The sequence below is a fragment of the Stenella coeruleoalba genome, assembly GCF_951394435.1.
Source record: "Stenella coeruleoalba genome assembly, contig: scaffold_184, whole genome shotgun sequence".
In the NCBI taxonomy this organism is placed as follows: domain Eukaryota; kingdom Metazoa; phylum Chordata; class Mammalia; order Artiodactyla; family Delphinidae; genus Stenella; species Stenella coeruleoalba.
The window spans coordinates 352,175-375,738 of NW_027646312.1; the positions used below are offsets into that span (position 1 = coordinate 352,175).

The window sequence follows — 23,564 nt, forward strand, 5'->3', positions numbered from 1 at the left end:
TGTAAACAGAGCCGTTCCAAACATTGGGGTGGCTGTGTCTTTTTGATTTTAATTTCCCTAAGCTATAGGACCATAAGTGGCAGTGCCCTAGGCTCTGTTGCTTTGTTTTTTAGATGTTTCAGGAAACACCATACACTTCTCCCAAGTGTCTGTTGGCAATTTACATCCCGCCCATCAGCATAACAAGGCTCCCAGTTCTCCATGGCCTGTTGCCTTTCTGGATTTTACACTTTTTTCAGATGGCCCTTTTGACTGGGGGGAAGTGAGACTTCATTGTAGTGCAGATTTCCTTTGCAAGCTTGCTTGGTTGGCCAAAAAGGGCGTATGCGTTTTTTCCTGAATATATTCAGGAAAAAACGCATACGCCCTTTTTGGCCAAGTGCATCATTGTGGACGTTCTGCCTCTTTTCCTATGCTTTCAATGCAATTCCAGTCTACCTCCTGAAATCGGTTTCCTGCAATTCTGCCCCGCTTTCAAGTCCTCTTGGCAGCCTTACTTCAGTCTATTTTTGGACGATAGCTGTCATTTATAACTCTGCAGGTTTGTGAATTACAGTGTCCCTGAGCTCCTTTCTTCAACTCGCTTTCTTGTGACCTGGCCGCAACACCGCAGGATGGCTTCAGGCCCTAATCTGGTTCCGGGCCGGCATGCTGAGCCTTTGGTTAATTCCTCTTCCTGGTGGGAAATGAGAGTTAAATTTGCCCGTCCAGACACCTCCAGCTAGCCTCTCATTGGTTCTCGCTATTCCTGTTCATCTTCCGCAGAAATTGCAAACTGGGCCAAACAGGAGGTTAAAGGGACTGACTCTCCAAGTGGGGAGAGTGTTAGTAAAGCGTCTGGAATGTTGCACCCGAGAACTAGGGGAGGAAAACTGAGACATATTTGAACACGTCTCCCGTTCACATGGTTGATCATACTTGGGTTCCACATGCATGTTTTAGCTGAAGGAAGAATACCTTAAACCTGGAGGGTTAAGACCCGTGTAATGGGTACCATGCAATATGACTTCAAAGGATCTTCATTTGCTCACCGAACCTCTCCAATCCTATCACTGCTGCGTTTATGCCCCTGTACACATGCTTGATTCTCTTTTGGAGACATAGCAATCCATAGGTTTTAAGATACTTACTAGTCAGGTACATTCTTAGGCGTTTAATATGCGGTGTTGAGTCCATTTCGTTGAGCAAGGAGTAGCTCTTGTCTATTCCATATTTGACTTAAGGAACTTTATCTGTGCTCATTTCAATCTCTGGTTTTATGCAGCACCCCACCTCACCTTTACCCTTAAGCAAGCATAAGTTGGTTTTCTAAATTTGAGACCCTGTTCTGTTCTGTAATTCAGTTCCTGTGTAGCCAAGTTTACATTCCGTGTATTACTGATATCTTATGATGTTTCTTTTTCTGTGTGACTTACTTCAGTTAGAATCATCATACCTGAATCCACTCATTGTGCTGCTAAGGGCCTGATGACACAGATTTCATTGCTGAGTGATATTGCTTTGTAAGTAAATACCACAACTTCTTTATCCATTTTTCACTTTCTGCGATGTTGAACTTGTACTGTAAACGAGGTTCTTGTAAACAGAGCCGTTCCAAACTTTGGGGTGGCTGTGTCTTTTTGATTTTAATTTCCCTAAGCTATAGGACCATAAGTGGAAGTGCCCTAGGTTCTGTTGCTTTGTTTTTTAGATGTTTCAGGAAACACCATACACTTCTCCCGAGTGGTTGTTGGCAATTTACATCCCGCCCATCAGCATAACAAGGCTCCCAGTTCTCCATGGCCTGTCCTGCCTTTCTGGATTTTACACTTTTTTCAGATGGCCCTTTTGACTGGGGGGAAGTGAGACTTCATTGTAGTGCAGATTTCCTTTGCAAGCTTGCTTGGTTGGCCAAAAAGGGCGTATGCGTTTTTTCCTGAATATATTCAGGAAAAAACGCATACGCCCTTTTGGGCCAAGTGCATCATTGTGGACGTTCTGCCTCTTTTCCTATGCTTTCAATGCAATTCCAGTCTACCTCCTGAAATCGGTTTCCTGCAATTCTGCCCCGCTTTCAAGTCCTCTTGGCAGCCTTACTTCAGTCTATTTTTGGACGATAGCTGTCATTTATAACTCTGCAGGTTTGTGAATTACAGTGCCCCTGAGCTCCTTTCTTCAACTCGCTTTCTTTTGAGCTGGCCGCAACACCGCATGATGGCTTCAGGCCCTAATCTGGTTCCGGTACGGCACGCTGAGCCTTTGGTTATTTCCTCTTCCTGGTGGGAAATGAGAGTTAAATTTGCCCGTCCAGACACCTCCAGCTAGCCTCTCATTGGTTCTCGCTATTCCTGTTCATCTTCCGCAGAAATTGCAAACTGTGCCAAACAGGAGGTTAAAGGCGCTGACTCTCCAAGTGGGGAGAGTGTTAGTAAAGCGTCTGGAATGTTACACCCGAGTACCAGGGGAGGAAAACAGACATATTTGAACACGTCTCCCGATCACATGGTTGATCATACTCTGGGTTCCACATGCATGTTTTAGCTGAAGGAAGAATACCTAAAACCTGGGTAGTTGAAACCCGTGGAATGGGTACCATGCAATATGACTTCAAAGGGTCTTCATTTGCTCACCGAACCTCTCCAATCCTATCACTGCTGCGTTTATGCCCCTGTACACATGCTTGATTCTCTTTCGGAGACATAGCAATCCATAGGTTTTAAGATACTTACTAGTCAGGTACATTCTTAGGCGTTTAATATGCGGTGTTGAGTCCATTTCGTTGAGCAAGGAGTAGCTCTTGTCTATACCATATTTGGCTTAAGGAACTTTATCTGTGCTCATTTCAATCTCTGGTTTCCTGCAGCAACCCAACTCACCTTTCCCCTTAAGCAAGCATAAGTTGGTTTTCTAAATTTGAGACCCTGTTCTGTTTTAGAATTCAGTTCCTGTGTAGCCAAGTTTACATTCCGTGTATAACTGATATCTTATGATGTTTCTTTTTCTGTGTGACTTATTTCAGTTAGAATCATCGTACCTCAATCTACTCATTATGCTGCTACGGGCCTGATGACATAGATTTCATTGCTGAGTGATACTGCATTGTACGTAAGTACCACAAGTTCTTTATCCATTTTTCACTTTCTGCGATGTTGAACTTGTACTGTAAACGAGGTTCTTGTAAACAGAGCCGTTCCAAACTTTGGGGTGGCTGTGTCTTTTTGATTTTAATTTCCCTAAGCTATAGGACCATAAGTGGAAGTGCCCTAGGCTCTGTTGCTTTGTTTTTTAGATGTTTCAGGAAACACCATACACTTCTCCCAAGTGTCTGTTGGCAATTTACATCCCGCCCATCAGCATAACAAGGCTCCCAGTTCTCAATGGCCTGTTGCCTTTCTGGATTTTACACTTTTTTCAGATGGCCCTTTTGACCGGGGGGAAGTGAGACTTCATTGTAGTGCAGATTTCCTTTGCAAGCTTGCTTGGTTGGCCAAAAAGGGCGTATGCGTTTTTTCCTGAATATATTCAGGAAAAAACGCATACGCCCTTTTTGACCAAGTGCATCATTGTGGACGTTCTGCCTCTTTTCCTATGCTTTCAATGCAATTCCAGTCTACCTCCTGAAATCGGTTTCCTGCAATTCTGCCCCGCTTTCAAGTCCTCTTGGCAGCCTTACTTCAGTCTATTTTTGGACGATAGCTGTCATTTATAACTCTGCAGGTTTGTGAATTACAGTGCCCCTGAGCTCCTTTCTTCAACTCGCTTTCTTGTAACCTGGCCGCAACACCGCAGGATGGCTTCAGGCCCTAATCTGGTTCCGGCACGGCACGCTGAGTCTTTGGTTAATGCCTCTTCCTGGTGGGAAATGAGAGTTAAATTTGCCCGTCCAGACACCTCCAGCTAGTCTCTCATTGGTTCTCGCTATTCCTGTTCATCTTCCGCAGAAATTGCAAACTGGGCCAAACAGGAGGTTAAAGGGACTGACTCTCCAAGTCGGGAGAGTGTTAGTAAAGCATCTGGAATGTTGCACCCGAGTACTAGGGGAGGAAAACTGAGACATATTTGAACACGTCTCCCGATCACATGGTTGATCATACTCTAGGTTCCACATGCATGTTTTAGCTGAAGGAAGAATACCTTAAACCTGGGTAGTTGAAACCCGTGGAATGGGTACCATGCAATATGACTTCAAAGGGTCTTCATTTGCTCACCGAACCTCTCCAATCCTATCACTGCTGCGTTTATGCCCCTGTACACATGCTTGATTCTCTTTTGGAGACATAGCAATCCATAGGTTTTACGATACTTACTAGTCAGGTACATTCTTAGGCGTTTAATATGCGGTGTTGAGTCCATTTCGTTGAGCAAGGAGTAGCTCTTGTCTATTCCATATTTGACTTAAGGAACTTTATCTGTGCTCATTTCAATCTCTGGTTTTATGCAGTACCCCAACTCACCTTTACCCTTAAGCAAGCATAAGTTGGTTTTCTAAATTTGAGACCCTGTTCTGTTCTGTAATTCAGTTCCTGTGTAGCCAAGTTTACATTCCGTGTGTTACTGATATCTTATGATGTTTCTTTTTCTGTGTGACTTATTTCAGTTAGAATCATCATACCTGAATCCACTCATTGTGATGCTAAGGGCCTGATGACATAGATTTCATTGCTGAGTGATATTGCTTTGTAAGTAAATACCACAACTTCTTTATCCATTTTTCACTTTCTGCGATGTTGAACTTGTACTGTAAACGAGGTTCTTGTAAACAGAGGCGTCCCAAACTTTGGGGTGGCTGTGTCTTTTTGATTTTAATTTCCCTAAGCTATAGGACCATAAGTGGCAGTGCCCTAGGCTCTGTTGCTTTGTTTTTTAGATGTTTCAGGAAACACCATACACTTCTCCCGAGTGTCTGTTGGCAATTTACATCCCGCCCATCAGCATAACAAGGCTCCCAGTTCTCCATGGCCTGTCCTACCTTTCTGGATTTTACACTTTTTTCAGATGGCCCTTTTGACCGGGGGGAAGTGAGACTTCATTGTAGTGCAGATTTCCTTTCCAAGCATGCTTGGTTGGCCAAAAAGGGCGTATGCGTTTTTTCCTGAATATATTCAGGAATAATTTGCCCGTCCAGACACCTCCAGCTAGCCTCTCATTGGATCTCGCTATTCCTGTTCATCTTCCGCAGAAATTGCAAACTGGGCCAAACAGGAGGTTAAAGGCGCTGACTCTCCAAGTGGGGAGAGTGTTAGTAAAGCGTCTGGAATGTTGCACCCGAGTACCAGGGGAGGAAAACTGAGACATATTTGAACACGTCTCCCGTTCACATGGTTGATCATACTTGGGTTCCACATGCATGTTTTAGCTGAAGGAAGAATACCTTAAACCTGGAGAGTTGAGACCCGTGGAATGGGTACCATGCAATATGACTTCAAAGGGTCTTCATTTGCTCACCGAACCTCTCCAATCCTATCACTGCTGAGTTTATGCCCCTGTACACATGCTTGATTCTCTTTTGGAGACATAGCAATCCATAATTTTTACGATACTTACTAGTCAGGTACATTCTTAGGCGTTTAATATGCGGTGTTGAGTCCATTTCGTTGAGCAAGGAGTAGCTCTTGTCTATTCCATATTTGACTTAAGGAACTTTATCTGTGCTCATTTCAATCTCTGGTTTTATGCAGCACCCCAACTCACCTTTACCCTTAAGCAAGCATAAGTTGGTTTTCTAAATTTGAGACCCTGTTCTGTTCTGTAAGTCAGTTCCTGTGTAGCCAAGTTTACATTCCGTGTATTACTGATATCTTATGATGTTTTTTTTCTGTGTGACTTATTTCAGTTAGAATCATCATACCTGAATCCACTCATTGTGATGCTAAGGGCCTGATGACATAGATTTCATTGCTGAGTGATATTGCTTTGTAAGTAAATACCACAACTTCTTTATCCATTTTTCACTTTCTGCGATGTTGAACTTGTACTGTAAACGAGGTTCTTGTAAACAGAGGCGTCCCAAACTTTGGGGTGGCTGTGTCTTTTTGATTTTAATTTCCCTAATCTATAGGACCATAAGTGGCAGTGCCCTAGGCTCTGTTGCTTTGTTTTTTAGATGTTTCAGGAAACACCATACACTTCTCCCAAGTGTCTGTTGGCAATTTACATCCCGCCCATCAGCATAACAAGGCTCCCAGTTCTCCATGGCCTGTCCTGCCTTTCTGGATTTTACACTTTTTCCAGATGGCCCTTTTGACCGGGGGGAAGTGAGACTTCATTGTAGTGCAGATTTCCTTTGCAAGCTTGCTTGGTTGGCCAAAAAGGGCGTATGCGTTTTTTCCTGAATATATTCAGGAAAAAACGCATACGCCCTTTTTGGCCAAGTGCATCATTGTGGACGTTCTGCCTCTTTTCCTATGCTTTCAATGCAATTCCAGTCTACCTCCTGAAATCGGTTTCCTGCAATTCTGCCCCGCTTTCAAGTCCTCTTGGCAGCCTTACTTCAGTCTATTTTTGGACGATAGCTGTCATTTATAACTCTGCAGGTTTGTGAATTACAGTGCCCCTGAGCTCCTTTCTTCAACTCGCTTTCTTTTGAGCTGGCCGCAACACCGCAGGATGGCTTCAGGCCCTAATCTGGTTCCGGTACGGCACGCTGAGCCTTTGGTTATTTCCTCTTCCTGGTGGGAAATGAGAGTTAAATTTGCCCGTCCAGACACCTCCAGCTAGCCTCTCATTGGTTCTCGCTATTCCTGTTCATCTTCCGCAGAAATTGCAAACTGGGCCAAACAGGAGGTTAAAGGCGCTGACTCTCCAAGTGGGGAGAGTGTTAGTAAAGCGTCTGGAATGTTGCACCCGAGTACCAGGGGAGGAAAACTGAGACATATTTGAACACGTCTCCCGTTCACATGGTTGATCATACTTGGGTTCCACATGCATGTTTTAGCTGAAGGAAGAATACCTTAAACCTGGAGAGTTGAGACCCGTGGAATGGGTACCATGCAATATGACTTCAAAGGGTCTTCATTTGCTCACCGAACCTCTCCAATCCTATCACTGCTGCGTTTATGCCCCTGTACACATGCTTGATTCTCTTTTGGTGACATAGCAATCCATAGGTTTTACGATACTTACTAGTCAGGTACATTCTTAGGCGTTTAATATGCGGTGTTGAGTCCATTTCGTTGAGCAAGGAGTAGCTCTTGTCTATTCCATATTTGACTTAAGGAACTTTATCTGTGCTCATTTCAATCTCTGGTTTTATGCAGCACCCCAACTCACCTTTACCCTTAAGCAAGCATAAGTTGGTTTTCTAAATTTGAGACCCTGTTCTGTTCTGTAATTCAGTTCCTGTGTAGCCAAGTTTACATTCCGTGTATTACTGATATCTTATGATGTTTCTTTTTCTGTGTGACTTATTTCAGTTAGAATCATCATACCTGAATCCACTCATTGTGATGCTAAGGGCCTGATGACATAGATTTCATTGCTGAGTGATATTGCTTTGTAAGTAAATACCACAACTTCTTTATCCATTTTTCACTTTCTGCGATGTTGAACTTGTACTGTAAACGAGGTTCTTGTAAACAGAGGCGTCCCAAACTTTGGGGTGGCTGTGTCTTTTTGATTTTAATTTCCCTAAGCTATAGGACCATAAGTGGCAGTGCCCTAGGCTCTGTTGCTTTGTTTTTTAGATGTTTCAGGAAACACCATACACTTCTCCCGAGTGTCTGTTGGCAATTTACATCCCGCCCATCAGCATAACAAGGCTCCCAGTTCTCCATGGCCTGTCCTGCCTTTCTGGATTTTACACTTTTTTCAGATGGCCCTTTTGACCGGGGGGAAGTGAGACTTCATTGTAGTGCAGATTTCCTTTGCAAGCTTGCTTGGTTGGCCAAAAAGGGCATATGCGTTTTTTCCTGAATATATTCAGGAAAAAACGCATACGCCCTTTTTGGCCAAGTGCATCATTGTGGACGTTCTGCCTCTTTTCCTATGCTTTCAATGCAATTCCAGTCTACCTCCTGAAATCGGTTTCCTGCAATTCTGCCCCGCTTTCAAGTCCTCTTGGCAGCCTTACTTCAGTCTATTTTTGGACGATAGCTGTCATTTATAACTCTGCAGGTTTGTGAATTACAGTGCCCCTGAGCTCCTTTCTTCAACTTGCTTTCTTGTGACCTGGCCGCAACACCGCAGGATGGCTTCAGGCCCTAATCTGGTTCCGGCATGGCACGCTGAGCCTTTGGTTATTTCCTCTTCCTGGTGGGAAATGAGAGTTAAATTTGCCCGTCCAGACACCTTCAGCTAGCCTCTCATTGGTTCTCGCTATTCCTGTTCATCTTCCGCAGAAATTGCAAACTGGGCCAAACAGGAGGTTAAAGGCGCTGACTCTCCAAGTGGGGAGAGTGTTAGTAAAGCGTCTGGAATGTTGCACCCGAGTACCAGGGGAGGAAAACTGAGACATATTTGAACATGTCTCCCGATCACATGGTTGATCATACTCTAGGTTCCACATGCATGTTTTAGCTGAAGGAAGAATACCTTAAACCTGGGTAGTTGAAACCCGTGGAATGGGTACCATGCAATATGACTTCAAAGGGTCTTCATTTGCTCACCGAACCTCTCCAATCCTATCACTGCTGCGTTTATGCCCCTGTACACATGCTTGATTCTCTTTCGGAGACATAGCAATCCATAGGTTTTAAGATACTTACAAGTCAGGTACATTCTTAGGCGTTTAATATGCGGTGTTGAGTCCATTTCGTTGAGCAAGGAGTAGCTCTTGTCTATTCCATATTTGGCTTAAGGAACTTTATCTGTACTCATTTCAATCTCTGGTTTTATGCAGCACCCCAACTCACCTTTACCCTTAAGCAAGCATAAGTTGTTTTTCTAAATTTGAGACCCTGTTCTGTTCTGTAATTCAGTTCCTGTGTAGCCAAGTTTCCATCCCGTGTATTACTGATATCTTATGATGTTTCTTTTTCTGTGTGACTTATTTCAGTTAGAATCATCATACCTGAATCCACTCATTGTGCTGCTAAGGGCCTGATGACATAGATTTCATTGCTGAGTGATATTGCTTTGTAAGTGAATACCACAACTTCTTTATCCATTTTTCACTTTCTGCGATGTTGAACTTGTACTGTAAACGAGGTTCTTGTAAACAGAGGCGTCCCAGACTTTGGGGTGGCTGTGTCTTTTTGATTTTAATTTCCCTAAGCTATAGGACCATAAGTGGAAGTGCCCTAGGCTCTGTTGCTTTGTTTTTTAGATGTTTCAGGAAACACCATACACTTCTCCCAAGTGTCTGTTGGCAATTTACATCCCGCCCATCAGCATAACAAGGCTCCCAGTTCTCAATGGCCTGTTGCCTTTCTGGATTTTACACTTTTTTCAGATGGCCCTTTTGACCGGGGGGAAGTGAGACTTCATTGTAGTGCAGATTTCCTTTGCAAGCTTGCTTGGTTGGCCAAAAAGGGCGTATGCGTTTTTTCCTGAATATATTCAGGAAAAAACGCATACGCCCTTTTTGGCCAAGTGCATCATTGTGGACGTTCTGCCTCTTTTCCTATGCTTTCAATGCAATTCCAGTCTACCTTCTGAAACTGGTTTCCTGCAATTCTGCCCCGCTTTCAAGTCCTCTTGGCAGCCTTACTTCAGTCTATTTTTGGACGATAGCTGTCATTTATAACTCTGCAGGTTTGTGAATTACAGTGCCCCTGAGCTCCTTTCTTCAACTCGATTTCTTGTGACCTGGCCGCAACACCGCAGGATGGCTTCTGGCCCTAATCTGGTTCCGGCCCGGCACGCTGAGCCTTTGGTTAATTCCTCTTCCTGGTGGGAAATGAGAGTTAAATTTGCCCATCCAGACACCTCCAGCTAGCCTCTCATTGGTTCTCGCTATTCCTGTTCATCTTCCGCAGAAATTGCAAACTGGGCCAAACAGGAGGTTAAAGGGACTGACTCTCCAAGTGGGGAGAGTGTTAGTAAAGCGTCTGGAATGTTGCACCCGAGTACCAGGGGAGGAAAACTGAGACATATTTGAACACGTCTCCCGATCACATGGTTGATCATACTCTAGGTTCCACATGCATGTTTTAGCTGAAGGAAGAATACCTTAAACCTGGGTAGTTGAAACCCGTGGAATGGGTACCATGCAATATGACTTCAAAGGGTCTTCATTTGCTCACCGAACCTCTCCAATCCTATCACTGCTGCGTTTATGCCCCTGTACACATGCTTGATTCTCTTTCGGAGACATAGCAATCCATAGGTTTTAAGATACTTACTAGTCAGGTACATTCTTAGGCGTTTAATATGGGGTGTTGAGTCCATTTCGTTGAGCAAGGAGTAGCTCTTGTCTATTCCATATTTGGCTTAAGGAACTTTATCTGTGCTCATTTCAATCTCTGGTTTTATGCAGCACCCCAACTCACCTTTACCCTTAAGCAAGAATAAGTTGGTTTTCTAAATTTGAGACCCTGTTCTGTTCTGTAATTCAGTTCCTGTGTAGCCAAGTTTCCATTCCGTGTATTACTGATATCTTATGATGTTTCTTTTTCTGTGTGACTTATTTCAGTTAGAATCATCATACCTGAATCCACTCATTGTGCTGCTAAGGGCCTGATGACACAGATTTCATTGCTGAGTGATATTGCTTTGTAAGTAAATACCACAACTTCTTTATACATTTTTCACTTTCTGCGATGTTGAACTTGTACTGTAAACGAGGTTCTTGTAAACAGAGCCGTTCCAAACTTTGGGGTGGCTGTGTCTTTTTGATTTTAATTTCCCTAAGCTATAGGACCATAAGTGGAAGTGCCCTAGGTTCTGTTGCTTTGTTTTTTAGATGTTTCAGGAAACACCATACACTTCTCCCGAGTGGTTGTTGGCAATTTACATCCCGCCCATCAGCATAACAAGGCTCCCAGTTCTCCATGGCCTGTCCTGCCTTTCTGGATTTTACACTTTTTTCAGATGGCCCTTTTGACCGGGGGGAAGTGAGACTTCATTGTAGTGCAGATTTCCTTTGCAAGCTTGCTTGGTTGGCCAAAAAGGGCGTATGCGTTTTTTCCTGAATATATTCAGGAAAAAACGCATACGCCCTTTTTGGCCAAGTGCATCATTGTGGACGTTCTGCCTCTTTTCCTATGCTTTCAATGCAATTCCAGTCTACCTTCTGAAACTGGTTTCCTGCAATTCTGCCCCGCTTTCAAGTCCTCTTGGCAGCCTTACTTCAGTCTATTTTTGGACGATAGCTGTCATTTATAACTCTGCAGGTTTGTGAATTACAGTGCCCCTGAGCTCCTTTCTTCAACTCGATTTCTTGTGACCTGGCCGCAACACCGCAGGATGGCTTCTGGCCCTAATCTGGTTCCGGCCCGGCACGCTGAGCCTTTGGTTAATTCCTCTTCCTGGTGGGAAATGAGAGTTAAATTTGCCCATCCAGACACCTCCAGCTAGCCTCTCATTGGTTCTCGCTATTCCTGTTCATCTTCCGCAGAAATTGCAAACTGGGCCAAACAGGAGGTTAAAGGGACTGACTCTCCAAGTGGGGAGAGTGTTAGTAAAGCGTCTGGAATGTTGCACCCGAGTACCAGGGGAGGAAAACTGAGACATATTTGAACACGTCTCCCGATCACATGGTTGATCATACTCTAGGTTCCACATGCATGTTTTAGCTGAAGGAAGAATACCTTAAACCTGGGTAGTTGAAACCCGTGGAATGGGTACCATGCAATATGACTTCAAAGGGTCTTCATTTGCTCACCGAACCTCTCCAATCCTATCACTGCTGCGTTTATGCCCCTGTACACATGCTTGATTCTCTTTCGGAGACATAGCAATCCATAGGTTTTAAGATACTTACTAGTCAGGTACATTCTTAGGCGTTTAATATGGGGTGTTGAGTCCATTTCGTTGAGCAAGGAGTAGCTCTTGTCTATTCCATATTTGGCTTAAGGAACTTTATCTGTGCTCATTTCAATCTCTGGTTTTATGCAGCACCCCAACTCACCTTTACCCTTAAGCAAGAATAAGTTGGTTTTCTAAATTTGAGACCCTGTTCTGTTCTGTAATTCAGTTCCTGTGTAGCCAAGTTTCCATTCCGTGTATTACTGATATCTTATGATGTTTCTTTTTCTGTGTGACTTATTTCAGTTAGAATCATCATACCTGAATCCACTCATTGTGCTGCTAAGGGCCTGATGACACAGATTTCATTGCTGAGTGATATTGCTTTGTAAGTAAATACCACAACTTCTTTATACATTTTTCACTTTCTGCGATGTTGAACTTGTACTGTAAACGAGGTTCTTGTAAACAGAGCCGTTCCAAACTTTGGGGTGGCTGTGTCTTTTTGATTTTAATTTCCCTAAGCTATAGGACCATAAGTGGAAGTGCCCTAGGTTCTGTTGCTTTGTTTTTTAGATGTTTCAGGAAACACCATACACTTCTCCCGAGTGGTTGTTGGCAATTTACATCCCGCCCATCAGCATAACAAGGCTCCCAGTTCTCCATGGCCTGTCCTGCCTTTCTGGATTTTACACTTTTTTCAGATGGCCCTTTTGACCGGGGGGAAGTGAGACTTCATTGTAGTGCAGATTTCCTTTGCAAGCTTGCTTGGTTGGCCAAAAAGGGCGTATGCGTTTTTTCCTGAATATATTCAGGAAAAAACGCATACGCCCTTTTTGGCCAAGTGCATCATTGTGGACGTTCTGCCTCTTTTCCTATGCTTTCAATGCAATTCCAGTCTACCTCCTGAAATCGGTTTCCTGCAATTCTGCCCCGCTTTCAAGTCCTCTTGGCAGCCTTACTTCAGTATATTTTTGGACGATAGCTGTCATTTATAACTCTGCAGGTTTGTGAATTACAGTGCCCCTGAGCTCCTTTCTTCAACTTACTTTCTTGTGACCTGGCCGCAACACCGCAGGATGGCTTCACGCCCTAATGTGGTTCCGGCACGGCACGCTGAGCCTTTGGTTATTTCCTCTTCCTGGTGGGAAATGAGAGTTAAATTTGCCCGTCCAGACACCTCCAGCTAGTCTCTCATTGGTTCTCGCTATTCCTGTTCATCTTCCGCAGAAATTGCAAACTGGGCCAAACAAGAGGTTAAAGGCGCTGACTCTCCAAGTGGGGAGAGTGTTAGTAAAGCGTCTGGAATGTTGCACCCGAGTACCAGGGGGGGAAAACTGAGACATATTTGAACACATCTCCCGTTCACATAGTTGATCATACTTGGGTTCCACATGCATGTTTTAGCTGAAGGAAGAATACCTTAAACCTGGAGAGTTGAGACCCGTGTAATGGGTACCATGCAATATGACTTCAAAGGGTCTTCATTTGCTCACCGAACCTCTCCAATCCTATCACTGCTGTGTTTATGCCCCTGTACACATGCTTGATTCTCTTTCGGAGACATAGCAATCCATAGGTTTTAATATACTTACAAGTCAGGTACATTCTTAGGCGTTTAATATGCGGTGTTGAGTCCATTTCGTTGAGCAAGGAGTAGCTCTTGTCTATTCCATATTTGGCTTAAGGAACTTTATCTGTGCTCATTTCAATCTCTGGTTTTATGCAGCACCCCAACTCACCTTTACCCTTAAGCAAGAATAAGTTGGTTTTCTAAATTTGAGACCCTGTTCTGTTCTGTAATTCAGTTCCTGTGTAGCCAAGTTTCCATTCCGTGTATTACTGATATCCTATGATGTTTCTTTTTCTGTGTGACATATTTCAGTTAGAATCATCATACCTGAATCCACTCATTGTGATGCTAAGGGCCTGATGACATAGATTTCATTGCTGAGTGATATTGCTTTGTAAGTAAATACCACAACTTCTTTATCCATTTTTCACTTTCTGCGATGTTGAACTTGTAGTGTAAACGAGGTTCTTGTAAACAGAGACGTCCCAAACTTTGGGGTGGCTGTGTCTTTTTTATTTTAATTTCCCTAAGCTATAGGACCATAAGTGGCAGTGCCCTAGGCTCTGTTGCTTTGTTTTTTAGATGTTTCAGGAAACACCATACACTTCTCCCGAGTGTCTGTTGGCAAATTACATCCCGCCCATCAGCATAACAAGGCTCCCAGTTCTCCATGGCCTGTCCTGCCTTTCTGGATTTTACACTTTTTTCAGATGGCCCTTTTGACCGGGGGGAAGTGAGACTTCATTGTAGTGCAGATTTCCTTTGCAAGCTTGCTTGGTTGGCCAAAAAGTGCGTATGCGTTTTTTCCTGAATATATTCAGGAAAAAACACATACGCCCTTTTTGGCCAAGTGCATCACTGTGGACGTTCTGCCTCTTTTCCTATGCTTTCAATGCAATTCCAGTCTACCTCCTGAAATCGGTTTCCTGCAATTCTGCCCCGCTTTCAAGTCCTCTTGGCAGCCTTACTTCAGTCTATTTTTGGACGATAGCTGTCATTTATAACTCTGCAGGTTTGTGAATTACAGTGCCCCTGAGCTCCTTTCTTCAACTCGCTTTCTTGTGACCTGGCCGCAACACCGCAGGATGGCTTCAGGCCCTAATCTGGTTCTGGCACGGCATGCTGAGCCTTTGGTTATTTCCTCCTCATGGTGGGAAATGAGAGTTAAATTTGCCCGTCCAGACACCTCCAGCTAGCCTCTCATTGGTTCTCACTATTCCTGTTCATCTTCCGCAGAAATTGCAAACTGTGCCAAACAGGAGGTTAAAGGCGCTGACTCTCCAAGTGGGGAGAGTGTTAGTAAAGCGTCTGGAATGTTGCACCCGAGTACCAGGGGAGGAAAACTGAGACATATTTGAACACGTCTCCCGATCACATGGTTGATCATACTCTGGGTTCCACATGCATGTTTTAGCTGAAGGAAGAATACCTAAAACCTGGGTAGTTGAAACCCGTGGAATGGGTACCATGCAATATGACTTCAAAGGGTCTTCATTTGCTCACCGAACCTCTCCAATCCTATCACTGCTGCGTTTATGCCCCTGTACACATGCTTGATTCTCTTTCGGAGACATAGCAATCTATAGGTTTTAAGATACTTACAAGTCAGGTACATTCTTAGGCGTTTAATATGCGGTGTTGAGTCCATTTCGTTGAGCAAGGAGTAGCTCTTGTCTATTCCATATTTGGCCTAAGGAACTTTATCTGTGCTCATTTCAATCTCTGGTTTTATGCAGCACCCCAACTCACCTTTACCCTTAAGCAAGCATAAGTTGGTTTTCTAAATTTGAGACCCTGTTCTGTTCTGTAATTCAGTTCCTGTGTAGCCAAGTTTACATTCCGTGTATTACTGATATCTTATGATGTTTCTTTTTCTGTGTGACTTATTTCAGTTAGAATCATCATACCTGAATCCACTCATTGTGCTGCTAAGGGCCTGATGACACAGATTTCATTGCTGAGTGATATTGCTTTGTAAGTAAATACCACAACTTCTTTATCCATTTTTCACTTTCTGCAATGTTGAACTTGTACTGTAAACGAGGTTCTTGTAAACAGAGCCGTTCCAAACTTTGGGGTGGCTGTGTCTTTTTGATTTTAATTTCCCTAAGCTATAGGACCATAAGTGGAAGTGCCCTAGGTTCTGTTGCTTTGTTTTTTAGATGTTTCAGGAAACACCATACACTTCTCCTGAGTGGTTGTTGGCAATTTACATCCCGCCCATCAGCATAACAAGGCTCCCAGTTCTCCATGGCCTGTCCTGCCTTTCTGGATTTTACACTTTTTTCAGATGGCCCTTTTGACCTGGGGGAAGTGAGACTTCATTGTAGTGCAGATTTCCTTTGCAAGCTTGCTTGGTTGGCCAAAAAGGGCGTATGCGTTTTTACATCCCGCCCATCAGCATAACAAGACTCCCAGTTCTCCATGGCCTGTCCTGCCTTTCTGGATTTTACACTTTTTTCAGATGGCCCTTTTGACCGGGGGGAAGTGAGACTTCATTGTAGTGCAGATTTCCTTTGCAAGCTTGCTTGGTTGGCCAAAAAGGGCGTATGCGTTTTTTCCTGAATATATTCAGGAAAAAATGCATACGCCCTTTTTGGCCAAGTGCATCATTGTGGACGTTCTGCCTCTTTTCCTATGCTTTCAATGCAATTCCAGTCTACCTCCTGAAATCGGTTTCCTGCAATTCTGCCCTGCTTTCAAGTCCTCTTGGCAGCCTTACTTCAGTCTATTTTTGGACGATAGCTGTCATTTATAACTCTGCAGTTTTGTGAATTACAGTGCCCCTGAGCTCCTTTCTTCAACTTGCTTTCTTGTGACCTGGCAGCAACACCGCAGGATGGCTTCAGGCCCTAATCTGGTTCCGGTACGGCACGCTGAGCCTTTGGTTATTTCCTTTTCCTGGTGGGAAATGAGAGTTAAATTTGCCCGTCCAGACACCTTCAGCTAGTCTCTCATTGGTTCTCGCTATTCCTGTTCATCTTCCGCAGAAATTGCAAACTGGGCCAAACAGGAGGTTAAAGGCGCTGACTCTCCAAGTGGGGAGAGTGTTAGTAAAGCGTCTGGAATGTTGCACCCGAGTACCAGGGGAGGAAAACTGAGACATATTTGAACACGTCTCCCGATCACATGGTTGATCATACTCTGGGTTCCACATGCATGTTTTAGCTGAAGGAAGAATACCTAAAACCTGGGTAGTTGAAACCCGTGGAATGGGTACCATGCAATATGACTTCAAAGGGTCTTCATTTGCTCACCGAACCTCTCCAATCCTATCACTGCTGCGTTTATGCCCCTGTACACATGCTTGATTCTCTTTCGGAGACATAGCAATCTATAGGTTTTAAGATACTTACTAGTCAGGTACATTCTTAGGCGTTTAATATGCGGTGTTGAGTCCATTTCGTTGAGCAAGGAGTAGCTCTTGTCTATTCCATATTTGGCCTAAGGAACTTTATCTGTGCTCATTTCAATCTCTGGTTTTATGCAGCACCCCAACTCACCTTTACCCTTAAGCAAGCATAAGTTGGTTTTCTAAATTTGAGACCCTGTTCTGTTCTGTAATTCAGTTCCTGTGTAGCCAAGTTTACATTCCGTGTATTACTGATATCTTATGATGTTTCTTTTTCTGTGTGACTTATTTCAGTTAGAATCATCATACCTGAATCCACTCATTGTGCTGCTAAGGGCCTGATGACACAGATTTCATTGCTGAGTGATATTGCTTTGTAAGTAAATACCACAACTTCTTTATCCATTTTTCACTTTCTGCGATGTTGAACTTGTACTGTAAACGAGGTTCTTGTAAACAGAGCCGTTCCAAACTTTGGGGTGGCTGTGTCTTTTTGATTTTAATTTCCCTAAGCTATAGGACCATAAGTGGAAGTGCCCTAGGTTCTGTTGCTTTGTTTTTTAGATGTTTCAGGAAACACCATACACTTCTCCTGAGTGGTTGTTGGCAATTTACATCCCGCCCATCAGCATAACAAGGCTCCCAGTTCTCCATGGCCTGTCCTGCCTTTCTGGATTTTACACTTTTTTCAGATGGCCCTTTTGACCTGGGGGAAGTGAGACTTCATTGTAGTGCAGATTTCCTTTGCAAGCTTGCTTGGTTGGCCAAAAAGGGCGTATGCGTTTTTACATCCCGCCCATCAGCATAACAAGACTCCCAGTTCTCCATGGCCTGTCCTGCCTTTCTGGATTTTACACTTTTTTCAGATGGCCCTTTTGACCGGGGGGAAGTGAGACTTCATTGTAGTGCAGATTTCCTTTGCAAGCTTGCTTGGTTGGCCAAAAAGGGCGTATGCGTTTTTTCCTGAATATATTCAGGAAAAAATGCATACGCCCTTTTTGGCCAAGTGCATCATTGTGGACGTTCTGCCTCTTTTCCTATGCTTTCAATGCAATTCCAGTCTACCTCCTGAAATCGGTTTCCTGCAATTCTGCCCTGCTTTCAAGTCCTCTTGGCAGCCTTACTTCAGTCTATTTTTGGACGATAGCTGTCATTTATAACTCTGCAGTTTTGTGAATTACAGTGCCCCTGAGCTCCTTTCTTCAACTTGCTTTCTTGTGACCTGGCAGCAACACCGCAGGATGGCTTCAGGCCCTAATCTGGTTCCGGTACGGCACGCTGAGCCTTTGGTTATTTCCTTTTCCTGGTGGGAAATGAGAGTTAAATTTGCCCGTCCAGACACCTTCAGCTAGTCTCTCATTGGTTCTCGCTATTCCTGTTCATCTTCCGCAGAAATTGCAAACTGGGCCAAACAGGAGGTTAAAGGCGCTGACTCTCCAAGTGGGGAGAGTGTTAGTAAAGCGTCTGGAATGTTGCACCCGAGTACCAGGGGAGGAAAACTGAGACATATTTGAACACGTCTCCCGTTCACATGGTTGATCATACTTGGGTTCCACATGCATGTTTTAGTTGAAGGAAGAATACCTTAAACCTGGAGAGTTAAGACCCGTGTAATGGGTACCATGCAATATGACTTCAAAGGGTCTTCATTTGCTCACCGAACCTCTCCAATCCTATCACTGCTGCGTTTATGCCCCTGTACACATGCTTGATTCTCTTTCGGAGAAATAGCAATCCATAGGTTTTTAAGATACTTACTAGTCAGTTACATTCTTAGGCATTTAATATGCGGTGTTGAGTCCATTTCATTGAGCAAGGAGTAGCTCTTGTCTATTCCATATTTGACTTAAGGAACTTTATCTGTGCTCATTTCAATCTCTGGTTTTATGCAGCACCCCAACTCACCTTTACCCTTAAGCAAGCATAAGTTGGTTTTCTAAATTTGAGACCCTGTCCTGTTCTGTAATTCAGTTCCTCTGTAGCCAAGTTTACATTCCGTGTATTACTGATATCTTATGATGTTTCTTTTTCTGTGTGACTTACTTCTGTTAGAATCATCATACCTGAATCCACTCATTGTGCTTCTAAGGGCCTGATGACACAGATTTCATTGCTGAGTGATATTGCTTTGTAAGTAAATACCACAACTTCTTTATCCATTTTTCACTTTCTGCGATGTTGAACTTGTACTGTAAACGAGGTTCTTGTAAACAGAGCCGTTCCAAACTTTGGGGTGGCTGTGTCTTTTTGATTTTAATTTCCCTAAGCTATAGGACCATAAGTGGAAGTGCCCTAGGTTCTGTTGCTTTGTTTTTTAGATGTTTCAGGAAACACCATACACTTCTCCCGAGTGGTTGTTGGCAATTTACATCCCGCCCATCAGCAAAACAAGGCTCCCAGTTCTCCATGGCCTGTCCTGCCTTTCTGGATTTTACACTTTTTTCAGATGGCCCTTTTGACCGGGGGGAAGTGAGACTTCATTGTAGTGCAGATTTCCTTTGCAAGCTTGCTTGGTTGGCCAAAAAGGGCGTATGCGTTTTTTCCTGAATATATTCAGGAAAAAACGCATACGCCCTTTTTGGCCAAGTGCATCATTGTGGACGTTCTGCCTCTTTTCCTATGCTTTCAATGCAATTCCAGTCTACCTCCTGAAATCGGTTTCCTGCAATTCTGCCCCGCTTTCAAGTCCTCTTGGCAGCCTTACTTCAGTCTATTTTTGGACGATAGCTGTCATTTATAACTCTGCAGGTTTGTGAATTACAGTGCCCCTGAGCTCCTTTCTTCAACTCGCTTTCTTGTGACCTGGCCGCAACACCGCAGGATGGCTTCAGGCCCTAATCTGGTTCCGGCACGGCATGCTGAGCCTTTGGTTATTTCCTCTTCCTGGTGGGAAATGAGAGTTAAATTTGCCCGTCCAGACACCTCCAGCTAGTCTCTCATTGGTTCTCGCTATTCCTGTTCATCTTCCACAGAAATTGCAAACTGGGCCAAACAGGAGGTTAAAGGGACTGACTCTCCAAGTCGGGAGAGTGTTAGTAAAGCGTCTGGAATGTTGCACCTGAGTACCAGCGGAGGAAAACTGAGACATATTTGAACACGTCTCCCGTTCACATGGTTGATCATACTTGGGTTCCACATGCATGTTTTAGCTGAAGGAAGAATACCTTAAACCTGTGTATTTGAAAGCCGTGGAATGGGTACCATGCAATATGACTTCAAAGGGTCTTCATTTGCTCACCGAACCTCTCCAATCCTATCACTGCTGCATTTATGCCCCTGTACACATGCTTGATTCTCTTTCGGAGACATAGCAATCCATAGGTTTTAAGATACTTACTAGTCAGGTACATTCTTAGGCGTTTAATATGCGGTGTTGAGTCCATTTCGTTGAGCAAGGAGTAGCTCTTGTCTATTCCATATTTGGCTTAAGGAACTTTATCTGTGCTCATTTCAATCTCTGGTTTTATGCAGCACCCCAACTCACCTTTACCCTTAAGCAAGCATAAGTTGGTTTTCTAAATTTGAGACCCTGTTCTGTTCTGTAACTGAGTTCCTGTGTAGCCAAGTTTACATTCCGTGTATTACTGATATCTTATGATGTTTCTTTTTCTGTGTGACTTATTTCAGTTAGAATCATCATACCTGAATCCACTCATTGTGCTGCTAAGGGCCTGATGACATAGATTTCACTGCTGAGTGATATTGCTTTGTAAGTAAATACCACAACTTCTTTATCCATTTTTCACTTTCTGCGATGTTGAACTTGTACTGTAGACTAGGTTCTTGTAAACAGAGCCGTTCCAAACTTTGGGGTGGCTGTGTCTTTTTGATTTTAATTTCCCTAAGCTATAGGACCATAAGTGGAAGTGCCCTAGGTTCTGTTGCTTTGTTTTTTAGATGTTTCAGGAAACACCATACACTTCTCCCGAGTGGTTGTTGGCAATTTACATCCCGCCCATCAGCATAACAAGGCTCCCAGTTCTCCATGGCCTGTCCTGCCTTTCTGGATTTTACACTTTTTTCAGATGGCCCTTTTGACCGGGGGGAAGTGAGACTTCATTGTAGTGCAGATTTCCTTTGCAAGCTTGCTTGGTTGGCCAAAAAGGGCGTATGCGTTTTTTCCTGAATATATTCAGGAAAAAACGCATACGCCCTTTTTGGCCAAGTGCATCATTGTGGACGTTCTGCCTCTTTTCCTATGCTTTCAATGCAATTCCAGTCTACCTCCTGAAATCGGTTTCCTGCAATTCTGCCCCGCTTTCAAGTCCTCTTGGCAGCCTTACTTCAGTCTATTTTTGGACGATAGCTGTCATTTATAACTCTGCAGGTTTGTGAATTACAGTGCCCCTGAGCTCCTTTCTTCAACTCGCTTTCTTGTGACCTGGCCGCAACACCGCAGGATGGCTTCAGGCCCTAATCTGGTTCTGGCACGGCACGCTGAGCCTTTGGTTATTTCCTCCTCATGGTGGGAAATGAGAGTTAAATTTGCCCGTCCAGACACCTCCATCTAGCCTCTCATTGGTTCTCACTATTCCTGTTCATCTTCCGCAGAAATTGCAAACTGTGCCAAACAGGAGGTTAAAGGCGCTGACTCTCCAAGTGGGGAGAGTGTTAGTAAAGCGTCTGGAATGTTGCACCCGAGTACCAGGGGAGGAAAACTGAGACATATTTGAACACGTCTCCCGATCACATGGTTGATCATACTCTGGGTTCCACATGCATGTTTTAGCTGAAGGAAGAATACCTAAAACCTGCGTAGTTGAAACCCGTGGAATGGGTACCATGCAATATGACTTCAAAGGGTCTTCATTTGCTCACCGAACCTCTCCAATCCTATCACTGCTGCGTTTATGCCCCTGTACACATGCTTGATTCTCTTTCGGAGACATAGCAATCTATAGGTTTTAAGATACTTACTAGTCAGGTACATTCTTAGGCGTTTAATATGCGGTGTTGAGTCCATTTCGTTGAGCAAGGAGTAGCTCTTGTCTATTCCATATTTGGCCTAAGGAACTTTATCTGTGCTCATTTCAATCTCTGGTTTTATGCAGCACCCCAACTCACCTTTACCCTTAAGCAAGCATAAGTTGGTTTTCTAAATTTGAGACCCTGTTCTGTTCGGTAATTCAGTTCCTGTGTAGCCAAGTTTCCATTCCGTGTATTACTGATATCTTATGATGTTTCTTTTTCTGTGTGACTTACTTCAGTTAGAATCATCATACCTGAATCCACTCATTGTGCTGCTAAGGGCCTGATGACACAGATTTCATTGCTGAGTGATATTGCTTTGTAAGTAAATACCAAAACTTCTTTATCCATTTTTCACTTTCTGCGATGTTGAACTTGTACTGTAAACGAGGTTCTTGTAAACGGAGCCGTTCCAAACTTTGGGGTGGCTGTGTCTTTTTGATTTTAATTTCCCTAAGCTATAGGACCATAAGTGGAAGTGCCCTAGGTTCTGTTGCTTTGTTTTTTAGATGTTTCAGGAAACACCATACACTTCTCCCGAGTGGTTGTTGGCAATTTACATCCCGCCCATCAGCATAACAAGGCTCCCAGTTCTCCATGGCCTGTCCTGCCTTTCTGGATTTTACACTTTTTTCAGATGGCCCTTTTGACCGGGGGGAAGTGAGACTTCATTGTAGTGCAGATTTCCTTTGCAAGCTTGCTTGGTTGGCCAAAAAGTGCGTATGCGTTTTTACATCCCGCCCATCAGCATAACAAGACACCCAGTTCTCCATGGCCTGTCCTGCCTTTCTGGATTTTACACTTTTTTCAGATGGCCCTTTTGACCGGGGGGAAGTGAGACTTCATTGTAGTGCAGATTTCCTTTGCAAGCTTGCTTGGTTGGCCAAAAAGGGCGTATGCGTTTTTTCCTGAATATATTCAGGAAAAAATGCATACGCCCTTTTTGGCCAAGTGCATCATTGTGGACGTTCTGCCTCTTTTCCTATGCTTTCAATGCAATTCCAGTCTACCTCCTGAAATCGGTTTCCTGCAATTCTGCCCTGCTTTCAAGTCCTCTTGGCAGCCTTACTTCAGTCTATTTTTGGACGATAGCTGTCATTTATAACTCTGCAGGTTTGTTAATTACAGTGCCCCTGAGCTCCTTTCTTCAACTTGCTTTCTTGTGACCTGGCAGCAACACCGCAGGATGGCTTCAGGCCCTAATCTGGTTCCGGCACGGCACGCTGATCCTTTGGTTATTTCCTTTTCCTGGTGGGAAATGAGAGTTAAATTTGCCCGTCCAGACACCTTCAGCTAGTCTCTCATTGGTTCTCGCTATTCCTGTTCATCTTCCGCAGAAATTGCAAACTGGGCCAAACAGGAGGTTAAAGGCGCTGACTCTCCAAGTGGGGAGAGTGTTAGTAAAGCGTCTGGAATGTTGCACCCGAGTACCAGGGGAGGAAAACTGAGACATATTTGAACACGTCTCCCGTTCACATGGTTGATCATACTTGGGTTCCACATGCATGTTTTAGTTGAAGGAAGAATACCTTAAACCTGGAGAGTTAAGACCCGTGTAATGGGTACCATGCAATATGACTTCAAAGGGTCTTCATTTGCTCACCGAACCTCTCCAATCCTATCACTGCTGCGTTTATGCCCCTGTACACATGCTTGATTCTCTTTCGGAGACATAGCAATCCATAGGTTTTTAAGATACTTACTAGTCAAGTACATTCTTAGGCATTTAATATGCGGTGTTGAGTCCATTTCGTTGAGCAAGGAGTAGCTCTTGTCTATTCCATATTTGACTTAAGGAACTTTATCTGTGCTCATTTCAATCTCTGGTTTTATGCAGCACCCCAACTC

At 43.8% G+C, this 23,564-nt stretch overlaps 1 long non-coding RNA gene across 4 annotated transcripts in view; it reads left to right on the top strand.

Moving 5' to 3' along the window:
* Window positions 1-23,564, top strand: part of LOC307181178 — a 523,312-nt gene that overhangs the window by 315,151 nt on the left and 184,597 nt on the right. The gene's annotated exons all lie outside the window — the stretch shown is intronic.